We start from the raw sequence: 11,573 nt of genomic DNA, 5'->3' as shown, positions 1-11,573 counted from the left end.
TGTTTTGTTTTGGTTTCTTTTTTAAGGAAAAAAACAACAAAGCTATTATTGTTTCCAGGAATAATTTTACTTTTCAAACTCCAAGTTTCTCACTCCCCTCCCATTTAGAGAATTCATCCTGAGGGGGAGAAAGGCAGCCCATAACGTTTTTTCCAGTCCATTTAGAAGGGAATATGTTTACTGCAAACTCATCTGTTTGCTGGTGTCTATAGATTTGTTGTGCTGACTCTCACACGGTCCCAGGACATGGGCACGTCCTTATCTCTCCTGGGCTGCAGATGATTTCCCTCGCTGCGTGTTCCTGCTGAGGTTTTGTGCTCCAGACAGCTCCAGGGGTTGAGCAATCTCCAGCCCCGTGCCAAGGAAGAGAGGGAGGAGGGAAGGGACAGCATTTTGCATCCCATTTTATGGCATTCACATCATGTTTTAGGGGCCATCTCTCTCAGACTGGTCCTTATGTCTGAAGTCACCCTTTTAGCCTGCATTTGCTTTTGACTTAAAGGCTGTTGAGGGGTGAATTTTGCTGCACATTTCTGTGAAGAAATAGCCTTGTGAAGCAGCAAATCCTCCTGCTAAGCATGTCCTGGGGAGAGAAAGGGAGAGCTTGTTGGCCATGATGAAGTGTGCTGCTAATTAAGCAGATCCCAAAATGACCCGTGCCCTGCCTCTAAGGGCTCACCACCCCACTCTCACTCAGATGCCATGCACAAAAAAAGAAAATAAAAAGTGCTGCAGGGTACAGCCAGGCCTTGGCATCTCTGCTGACGTGCATCAGCCTGTCTGGGCTCTCCTTTTCCCAGGCATAGTGAAAAAAACAAGCCCAAAACCTTAAACTAAACAGTCCAGGGTAACTTGTCAGCAGTTTGCAGAACGGCAACATCCTTAAAGGCAAATTCAGCAGAGCAAGGCAGAGTTTCCCAAAGCATCCACCCCAAACTTGGTTTTCCTTTTGAACAAATGGAAGTTCTTCCCAGTTTCTGTTCTGGGTTGGCTGGGATCTCTGCTGTGGTTTGGGGATGATGTGGTTTGGATGGGGATCCTGCATCCCACATCCCTTCTTGATTGCCTGGACCATCCAGCCCAGTTCCCTTGAACACTCCAGGTCCAGTGTCTGGCTGCACCATCCCTGTTCTGGTCCCCCAAATCCTCACAGGCAGCACAAAGTCGTATTTTAACCTGTCTGCATTTCCAGAGTAGACTTGTGAATGCTCCAACAACGCACATCAGACTCAGGGCTACCAAACCAGCACCAAAACCTGAGTTACTCTGGGTTTACCTCCTACAGAGCAGTGAGACTCCCCTAAATATTTTTATTTAGACATTGAGTGTGGCTTGTATCCCTGTTTTCAGGTGTCTGACACAGAGTGTGAGGACCCCTGAGCACAATCAACAGCAACAACATGTCACTGTGTGGGATGCTCACACGTGTGCCAAGGTCTCAGCTGAGCCCCAAATGATTCATTGCTCTGCGTGTGTGACTCAGTTTTCGTTGGCACCTGTGCCTGGCTCAACAAAGTTTTGGCTCTGTGGATTATTTAATGAAAAAGAACAGTGGCAAGTCCCCTCACAGACTGATTGGGATGAAGAAAACGAAGAGGGAAAGCCAAGGCTTTCACATCTTTTTGTGGAAAGCCGTGGAGAACTTGGTTCTGGTGAGATGCCACCCGCAAAAATGTGGCAGCCTTCAGGAATGGGGCATCCATCCAAGGGAGATAGCAAGGGCCACCCATTGGTGGAAGAAAATTTGTAAAGACAGCAAATTCCTATTACTCACACCATCAAATCTGCAGATATCTAAAGTTTTATCAAGCAACTGCAGAACAATATAAAGAAATCAGTGTTCTCCTTGTGATCCGCACAGCACCAAGGGTTTGGGAGATGGAGCAACCACCGTCACAGAAAGGATGGAAGCTTTTTCTCTAATTATTATTATTATTATTATTATTATTATTATTATTATTATTATTGATTTGTACTGTGCTAGCACTGGATAAACTTACTTCTGCAAACTAAATTCAAGACCTCTGCGGTAGAACGTGGCATCTGTTTTGCACAAATCTCCAGCCACTCACACCTTCAGGTGTCACCTGCTCTTTTTCCACATTAACAGCACCAGAATGGGCACGTCCAGCTGGTCCAGGCAGTGATGTGCAGCACAGGGGACAAGGCACACCAGGTTCCTGACACACCCCCTAAGTTTGTCCTGATGCACAAAAAACAAGATGTTTTTTGCCTAAGTCCTCTAAACGCTGTAGGAGTCACAACTCAGAGTTTCCAGCAAGGTTTCTGTGTTAATTACAAATATCCCCAAGATTCAATGGTGTTTGGCCAAGGACTTTCTGAAAGCCACACAGTCCTGGGTTGGTTTGTTGTTGTTGCTGTTGTTGTTGGTTTTTTATTTTATTTCATTTTATGGTCATGGATTTTAGAGGACTCTAGGTCCTGCCCTAGTCAGACACCTCACCTGACCCACAGGGGAGACACATGCATTTAAAACACTGAACAAGACCTGAAACACTGCATTTAAAAACCAGGAAAAAGACCTCTTCAGAAAGCTGGGGATGTCTCAAGCACAGCTCTTTAGCACTGCTATAGCATCCACTTTCCCTCTTGCCAAAAACTTCAGGCTCCATTGCTCAGCTGCCAAATATTTACATGTTAGCTCACAGCATCCTGCTCCAATCTGCACAAAGATAGTGGAAGAAATAATAAGGACCAATGTGTAATGAAAACACAGCAAACACCCCCAAAACAGGTCATACTTCCTGCTGCCAAACCTCCAACACAGCCAATTTCCCTCAACGTTTGAACATCCTGAAGGAACCTGTCAGGAAGATGACAAGCAATAAATTTCACTGGAGGCCACTTTGATAAAAAAATCAATCCACTTCACTTTGGATTGATTTTTTTTTTTTTTTTTTTTTTTTTTTTTTTTTTTTTGTGACTGCCTCTCACTCCACCAGCAAATCTTCCTCCTTCTTGCCATGAAGGATGATGCAGGGAAGGGATTGGTGCAGGCTGGATTCTGTCCAGGCTGGGTTCAGGCATTTTGCAGATCACAAAACGCCGTGGCATCTTGCACAGCTCACTCCTGTGACTTTTGAGTGTGGCACATTAAATGGAGATAATTTTTGGCTCTCTCCACATGGGCCATTATCAGACATGAAATAATCCACAGCCACTCTCCTCAGCTGACATGGATGGGGACAGGATGGAAGTGTGGTGGTCACAAAATGTCCCCTAGGAATCTTGGAGACTGTTTTTTTCTTATTTTTTCACTTGAGTGTGAAGGAGAAATTCTGGAGGGCCCTTTGCATCTCAGATTTCAGAGGGAGGATCAGGGGCCATTTGGAAACCAGCAGGAACTCATAAATCAGACAGGAGAGGATTTGGGCCTGCAGAGGGGAGAAAAGAGAGATCACTAACCCCTTCATCTGAAATGTTGACTTAGCCCCATTGACTGGACACATCAAGATAAACTGCCAGGCCTCTTTTGAAGAGACAGTCCTGCTGCTTGCTGCTTCTTGCCAAGAAACCAGCAAGTTTTGTCTGCATCTCAGCTGGAGTTCACAGCTGTGGTCACAGGAGTCACAGGAACGTCTTATCCAAATTTTTTGTCTCATAATTTAGCACTCAGTGCAGTGCTTGATGGTCCCCTTTGCTGCCAAGCCTCTGCAGCACAGCTCCTCTCCTCACACCATTGCCATGCAGTGTCCAGGGCTGTCTTCCAGGGAATTCTGTGCTTGTTCAGCGTTCCAAATTGTGCTTTGCTGCCTGATGGGGCTGGAAGCAGCTGTGAGCACAGCAGGATGCTGAGATCTGCCCATCGGGGTCTGGGAAACACCCCTGACCTTCAGGGCAGCAGGATTTTTCCCTAAGGGGTCTTGAGGATGGTCTGACAGCCTGTGTGGTACCAGGGTCTCCTCAGTGATGGTGAAAGCTGCTGTTTCCAGCAGAGAACAAAACTCTGTGAGGCTCAGGACTCTGCTCAGGGAGAGAATCCCACCCCCCATCCCTGCCCTCCCCAGTTTTCCATCAGTAATATCCAATGCTCCTCATTACTCTGGTTTCCTTTTACATGTACCTGCACAATAACATTCATTTTGAACAATTACAAATGCACCTTTTTGCTATTTGAGTCCTGCTGAAGTTTGCCTGTTTCACCCACCATTCTGAAATTGAGATCGTATTAATCAAATTGCAAAAGAAAACAAAAACAACCAGCAATAGATGTAAACACACACACATATTTGAAAAATCTAATGAAAATAGCTTCCAGGCATTTCACAGTAAACAAAGTTTAGATAAACAAATTTCACTCTGGAGGAGATTTTAGCTAGCTAAAGTAACCTTTGTCTCTGGGAGAGACTGATGAGTTTGGCACGCCCAGATGTTGGGTTTGATCCTCAGCTCAATTCCAGCCCTTCAGGCAGTGAAAAGTAAATGCAAAGCTGACTTGGGATGCACTAAAGACATTCCTCTTGCAGTCAATGTGCAAATAATTGCATATTTCCCACTCTTTCTCTATTTGACAAGTTCTGAGTGGCGATTGCAAGGATGCTGCACTGTGGAAATGCAGCACAGAGTCACAATTTTATTTCTCTCACAAGTTAAAACTCCAAAAAAAGCCAGTTACAGCAGCAGCCCCACTCCTAAGGGAAGAACACTGAATCACCTTCCACAGAAATCCTTTGTTCCACACAAGTGGTGCCTTTGGAGATTATTTTGGAGTCATGTTTTTAGAAGAAACAAGAACCCATGTGAAAGTTGCAGAGGTCTGTGTCACTGACAGAAGAAACTGTACAGATGCCATTGCTGATAATTTCTGCTCTGAGCTGCCTGCATGCCACTTTACTTGGGTAAAACATTGCAATATTTCCAAAATTAGGCTTTGTGTCCAGCTTGGCTGGTTTGGCACCATGATAACAAAAAAGTCAATATCAAGGTTTTAACTAAGTTTAAGTGTGCAAAGGAGACATTAGGAGAACAGGAAAGGAAAAAAATACATCTTTTAAACCAAAAGAATCGTATAGCTCAAAGTAAAAAAAAATATTTGAAACATAATGGTGGAGAAGGAGAAGAAGAAGAGAAAATACTTGCTATTTTTCCTAATGTTAGGCAATTTTTTGTTGCTCATTAGTAGTAGGTTGCATTCAAGCTGCAATAAAGTTTCAATCATGTGACCAGACAATTCACCACACAAGAGCATTAAGTTTTTGGTTTGGTTTTTTGTAAATTCTAGATGCTAGGAAAGAGTTTTCACAAAAATATATAAATAAGAAAAATCATTTTAGTTGCTCAGCTTAAGCAGAAATAAAACAACTTTTATTAATAATAAAATCTACAAAAAAATATTTTTTCTTATAAAAAAGTCTCCATAACATTAACCAAAAAAAAAAAAAGTTTCTCCCTAAATAAACTAAGAAAATACTATTCTAAAATAATATTAACCAAAAAAAAAAAAAAGTTTATCCCTAAATAAACTAAAAAAATACTATTCTAAAAATAGTAAGCTAACTGAAATTTTAAGTTTTGTTTCCTTACATTATCAATAAGGAAAAAAAATTGCCATTTGCCCCAAGGGCGTTTTCCAACAATTGTTGAGCACTGGTTGAACATGAGTTGTTTCATTCCTTTGTGTCTACCGGAATAAAATCCACTTAAAATGTCAATGAATTTACTAAAAAACAATTAATTTGTCCTTTAACTAAAATAAAAATAAGGTTTTAAACAAAATAAGACGTTCAGGTTACTCAAAATGCCTCAGATCTTGGCTGATGATGGAAGAAGGCAATCACCAGAGTGCAGCTCCGTAAAATCAGACCTTCCAAAAAAAAATCCCTGAGTTATAAACCAAATAGAAATGTTCTTCTGCTCCCATTGATCCATCCCAGGCTCCAACACTGCCCTTTCACACTGACAGCTTTATTTCACTCCATCCAGTGCACAATCCCCGGGCGCTGGTATCATCACACGCCGGCCATGAATTATTTATTTGATTAAAAGGCTGACATTACTCGGCAGATAAATACATCTGCAGGGCATTCAGGCAAAGGACATTACCACAAGACATCATAATTTAGGAATGACCTTTGCAGTGCCTGGCCACTGAGTCCTGGAGTGAAGCAGAGCCCAGCTCCTCTCAGTGATGCTCAGTAACAGGAGAGGAAGCAAAGGGCACAAACTCAGCAAAAGAAAAAAATATTTAATTGTGAGGGTGGTCAAACACTGAAACAATGTTCAGAGGGGGTATAAAGTCTCCATAAATTGAAATAATCAAAACTCCCAGTCAGCTTGGCCATCCTCAAGCAAGGAGGTTTGCACAGGGTGACTCCAGAGGTGTCATGCCCATCCCCAGATGTTCTGTGATTCCAACTACATGAAGGTACAGCAGTGCCACATTTTCAATGATTGCAATAATCTCACATGAAGTTTGAATACAAACTCCTCTGTTTTGTTTTCTTGGAGTAATTAAACCACACCATCTGTAAATCAACACCTCCTTCTTCCCCCAGCAGCCAACTAAGTGTAAAAAGCTTAAATAATTTAAGGTTTCAGCTATTCCAGTCACCATTCCCTACATAATTCATGATCCTAAGGTAATAACAAGAAAGACCAAAAGTCCCCACTGGTAATTGTAGAGACAATGGAAAACATGTTTTCTTTATCCTTTGTCTTATTCCAGCATGGGTGGTTGCCCATTCTTTCCAACAGTGACCAAACCAAAATACCTGGAGCCTTTTTCCCCACTCCTGGCTTATTTCACCATTTCCAAAAATACTGCAAACTTGCATTTTTCACCTGAAAACTTGCATTTTTCAGGTGCTGATCCACAGACCTGGGCTGGGGAGAGCGGCAAGGAAAGAAGCACATGGGATGCTGCAGAGGTCTGAGAAACAAAATAAAGAAGCTTTAACTCCCTGGAGAAAAGAACGAAGATGTTAGAAGCCTGAAAATTGAGAGGATTTTATTGAAATTTTAGAGGATTTTACCTGAAATTTTGCTTGAGAGGATTTTACTTCATTTTACGTGAAATTATGCTTGAAAATTTGCTTGAGAGGATTTTACTTGAAATTTTAGAGGATTTTGCTTGAAATTTTAGAGGATTTCACCTGAAATTTTGCTGATTTTATGCCATAGGATATTTTCCCTTACACTTTCAAGTTAGCACACTATTACCAGCAAATACACATTTTTTGATCAGTTTCTTCCACATCACAAATATATCTCTCTGTTGATAATTCAAGTAACAAAGTACACAAAATTCAAGTTAGACGTTCTGTGTGCCAGGCATCAATTTAAAATGATTATTCAGTACTAAAAACAACCAGATTTCAAATGAAACTGTAGTAGTCACTGAGCATTGGGTGATTTTAATATAAATAAGAGAGTGTCTTGATGGACATAGTAAGACACAACTGCCCCAGTGTCTCCAAGATGAAGTAATTAAAGCATTGCAAATATGATTTGTAGAACTCTGCATAATTTAGGGTAAATTTGAGGCTCATACTTTAAAGGTCAGACTTTAACTAATAAAACTACTGAACTTTACAACCAGAGGGGGGGGGGAAAAAACTTATCACAATTTCTGTATAAAGCCAGCATCTCACTCCTCTAGTCATTGCATAAGATTAAAAACTGAGGGTATTAATGAAAATATGAACTATCCAAAGTTAGGCAAGTCAGGGAAAAAGTGTGCAGAGGATATTTGTGGTTTATCTGAAGCATTGAGTGCAGATCTGGCTTCATTTGAATTTCCCGCATTGCCATTGTAATTGCAGCAAGAGCTGTAATTTCTATTCACCGACAACACCCCACATCTGAAAACACAACTGTAAGTAATATTCACCTCCAAATGGCAGCCTACCATCTTCAAGAGCAATTAAGCAAGCGTTAATTAGAACACAGTCATGCTGAAGTGTTGTTGGAGGTGTTGAGACAAAGAGCCCAAACCTGGTCCTCTGACAGGGATTATTTTCCCCTTTGGATAACTCATGGAATACATCAGTTTTATTTTTTTGCAGCAACCAGCCTTCATGGACCTGCTGGTGCATCACGAGTTAAGCCATAGGCGAGGCTGAAAGAAGCAAAAATAAAGTGAAACGGGGGAAAAAAAAATATAAAATCTTTCCTGGCAGGCTGTTTCCCCTTGTAATAACCCTCCTGTGTGTGACATCTAGCGTTGGACCGCTCAAAGGACAAGGCTGTGAGCGCTGCTCTGCAGAAAACTGGAGGCAGGAGGGGACATCTGGGGTGAGGAGGGTGATGGCACTGCTGTCCCCATCAGTGTCACCCCTGGGTCACCCATGGGTGCTGGGGGGGTGGCCCTGACACACTCTCTAAAGGTAAAAAAAATGGGGAGAGAACCTGGAGTTCAGGCTCATCCCACCCAGGCCATGGGGTGGAGAGAAAAGTGCATTATTGTGGAGAAATTATTTGACAACAGGCATGAAATTGCTTTAATCCAGCCTAGAAAGGATATTGCTAGCAACGAGCCTGAAACAGAATTAACAGAGTTTATTTCATGTAAAGAGTGAATAAAGCTTGGGTTCACAGGTGTTCTCTGGGTCTGTTCATAACCACAAATCAATTAAGGAAAGAAACTTCCCTGAGCAAGCTCTAGTGCTCTAATTTCCACAAATTGCCAGGAATGCCTGAATTGTATTTCAGACCCTTAACTGGATACAAATTCAGTGACCACTGCCACGAAGAGTCATTGACATTTGCAATTGCAGCCCTCCTCAGTGGGCAGGTCCAATAAATAAAGTGCAAAGGAGAGATTTTTTTCAGAGGATCCTATAAGTATTATAAGTTAAAAAAAAAAAATAAAAAAAAGGTGAAGAGGAAGCAAACAGCTCTTGTGTCCCTCAGTCCTCTGGATACTACAAAAACCTCCCCTCTGCACCTTCTTTGGAATCCCACCTTTATCAGTTTTTGCCAGGGGAAAATTCACAGAATTCACAGAATGAAAAAAAATACAAAAATAAATACAACATCCTCCAGAGCCTTTTTTGTTGACTAGCTGATAGGAAGAAGAAACATGCTTTTAAGCACATGGCTTTTAGCTTACATTTGAAACAGTATTTCTCGTTTTGGATTAAATTTGCTATTTTAGCCAAGGCTGCCTAAAAAACCAACCAAACAAAAAACAAACAAAAACAAACAAACAAACAAACAAACAAAAACAACCAACCAAAAACCAAAACCCAAAAAGAACCCAACAAAACAAAACAAAACAAAAAACCAAACAAACTGAAAGTTTCTAGGAAGGTAGAGGATTTTTCATTCCTTTAACTGATCTAATTTGGAAAAAAAACATTTTTACACGGCAAGGTGAGAAATTACACCCTTTCACTCCTGTGTTTCAACACAAAAACTAAGAGCTGCTGGGAGTGCAGTGCTTTTTTTCCTTCACAGTGCAGAAGATATTCAGGTCAAACTGCAGAGCTGTGACTTTAATCTGCACATCACCAAATTTCTGTGGCCCACCCAGACACAAAGAGTAACTCGAAGTCCACTGTGGCTGCGGATCTAAGGTCCAAGGATATTCCTCCTCCACGCAGGACAAAACACGTGGCACGTTTTCCTTGTGAAAAAAGGCAGAAAATACCAAGTATTCACAGGACATATGAGGTCACTTTTTCTCACGAGCTGGAGGCATCAGCAGATGCTGTGCTGGAGGTTTTTGGTTTGGGCTGTCTCTGCCAGAGGCCAAATCAGGTTTTGAGAGAGACACCTTATATTGCAGGGGGCTGGAACTAATCACAGAGGTAATGAAAATAACTCTGCCCACACCCAGCTGCTAACAGGAAACAAAACTCCAGAGGAGCAGCAGGGAATCAGATACCTGGGAAACTAATTAATAAAATCCTGGTTTATAAAACACTGATAATTTAACTCAAAACCCCTTTGTTGGTTGTATAAAATTAAAAAAAAAAAAAAAGCTAACATAATAACCTGTGGGCACTAATCTTTAGGTAGAATCTGTTAAAGTACAAATCCCTGTAAATCTCTTATTGGCACATCACAGAAATTAGGTTTTCCTTCTTCTCCCTTAATTCACCTGCACAAATCCTTAACCACACCCACGTTTTTATGCTGAAGGGGAACAGTTTTGTGTGTTCTTTCTGTGTGCTTGAGCTTGACCAATTTGTCCTCAAATGGGCCTTGTGTTACTTCAGCAAAATACACAGAGAGGAAGGAAAAATAAAAATCTGATATTTCAGGATTATTGTTGTAGTGTGAGGAGAGACTGGGAGCTGAGAGCTTTTCATGTGGCTGATGAACAGGAGGAAAACATTCTGCCCTCCTGCTTTGAAGTTAAATATGAAAACTGGTCCTGATCGTGTCAGAAAGTCCAATTTTCCCTTGAGGTAACAAACATATGAAGTAAAAACTGCAGTTTTACTCACAAACATTGAGCAAAAACTCAGTAAGTATTTTTTATGAAAATACACTTTTTAACACTCTCATCAGTGTTCTGTGCTTTAATAAAGGACACACAGTGCCACTGTGAAGGCTCAAATAGTGCAGGCAAATAATATCTGTTTTTTTCTTTTTCAGTTCAAGAAACTTTAGCAGGGGTTACAATGAAAAAACATATCAAAAGGCAATGGAGTTTCCCAAGGCAGTTCATTATAAAATTATTAATAAAAATAAATTTTAAAAATTTATTATTGTAATGATTTGCTATTAAAATTATTTGTTGTTATTATAATTGTTGTTGTTTTGTTGTTGTTGTTGCTATAATGATGAATTTATAAATAAAATGCACATTGTGGATGTCGGTGCAAACCTTTATGCCTCACATTGAATTTGAATGTGTCTGTGCCTGCCTACCACCAGAAAAGCTCTTTTTCTCCAGTGTGCTGTGATGGCATCAGGTTCAACTCTTACACCACAGGCCCTGTAATATTTGGGGGGGTTTATTCATTTTCCAAAACACTCAGCCACGCAGACTTCGTTAGAAAGCAGAAATGTTTAGCCTGGCAGTATCCTAGCAAAGCCTTAAAAAAAATATTAAAAATCAGTACCAATTCAGCATTTCCTTGTGCTAACAGATTAAAGGGATGGTTGCTACCACGGGAGGAGAATTGGGAAAACCTGACCTGAAGCCATGAGGGGAGGGAGAATTTTGAGATGCTCCTGGCCCTGGTGGGGGCTGCAAGACAAGGTTGGGCACAGGAGCCCCCAGGGCCATTTCCAGAGATTTACAAGGAAGCCTTGAAATCTAAAAAATGTCCTGTGCTCATGGAAAACAGTTTCCTCGTGGCACATTTTCTGTCTGAGTGTTTGAGCTTGCTGATTTTCCTGCTCAGAGCTTCCACCCTGCCATCCTGAACTCGCTCCTGAGCACACAGCGGGGAAATTCGTGGAAGTCCCATCACTTGTTTTTGACTCCATGTTGGTAAATATTGCCTCTGGGGCTGGTGTTAATCACGCTGCAGAATCACATACTGCATGACAACAACGAATACTGGAGCAGAGCCTGAAATCTCAGGTGTGCTGAGACATTTTGTGTTGGAAATTTGTTTGCACAAGCCCAGAACTAAATGAAGAACAAGGGGTGTGGA

Source organism: Lonchura striata, chromosome Z (genome assembly GCF_050655825.1).
Source record: "Lonchura striata isolate lonStrDom1 chromosome Z, ASM5065582v1, whole genome shotgun sequence".
Taxonomy (NCBI): domain Eukaryota; kingdom Metazoa; phylum Chordata; class Aves; order Passeriformes; family Estrildidae; genus Lonchura; species Lonchura striata.
This window is presented reverse-complemented; position numbering follows the sequence as displayed.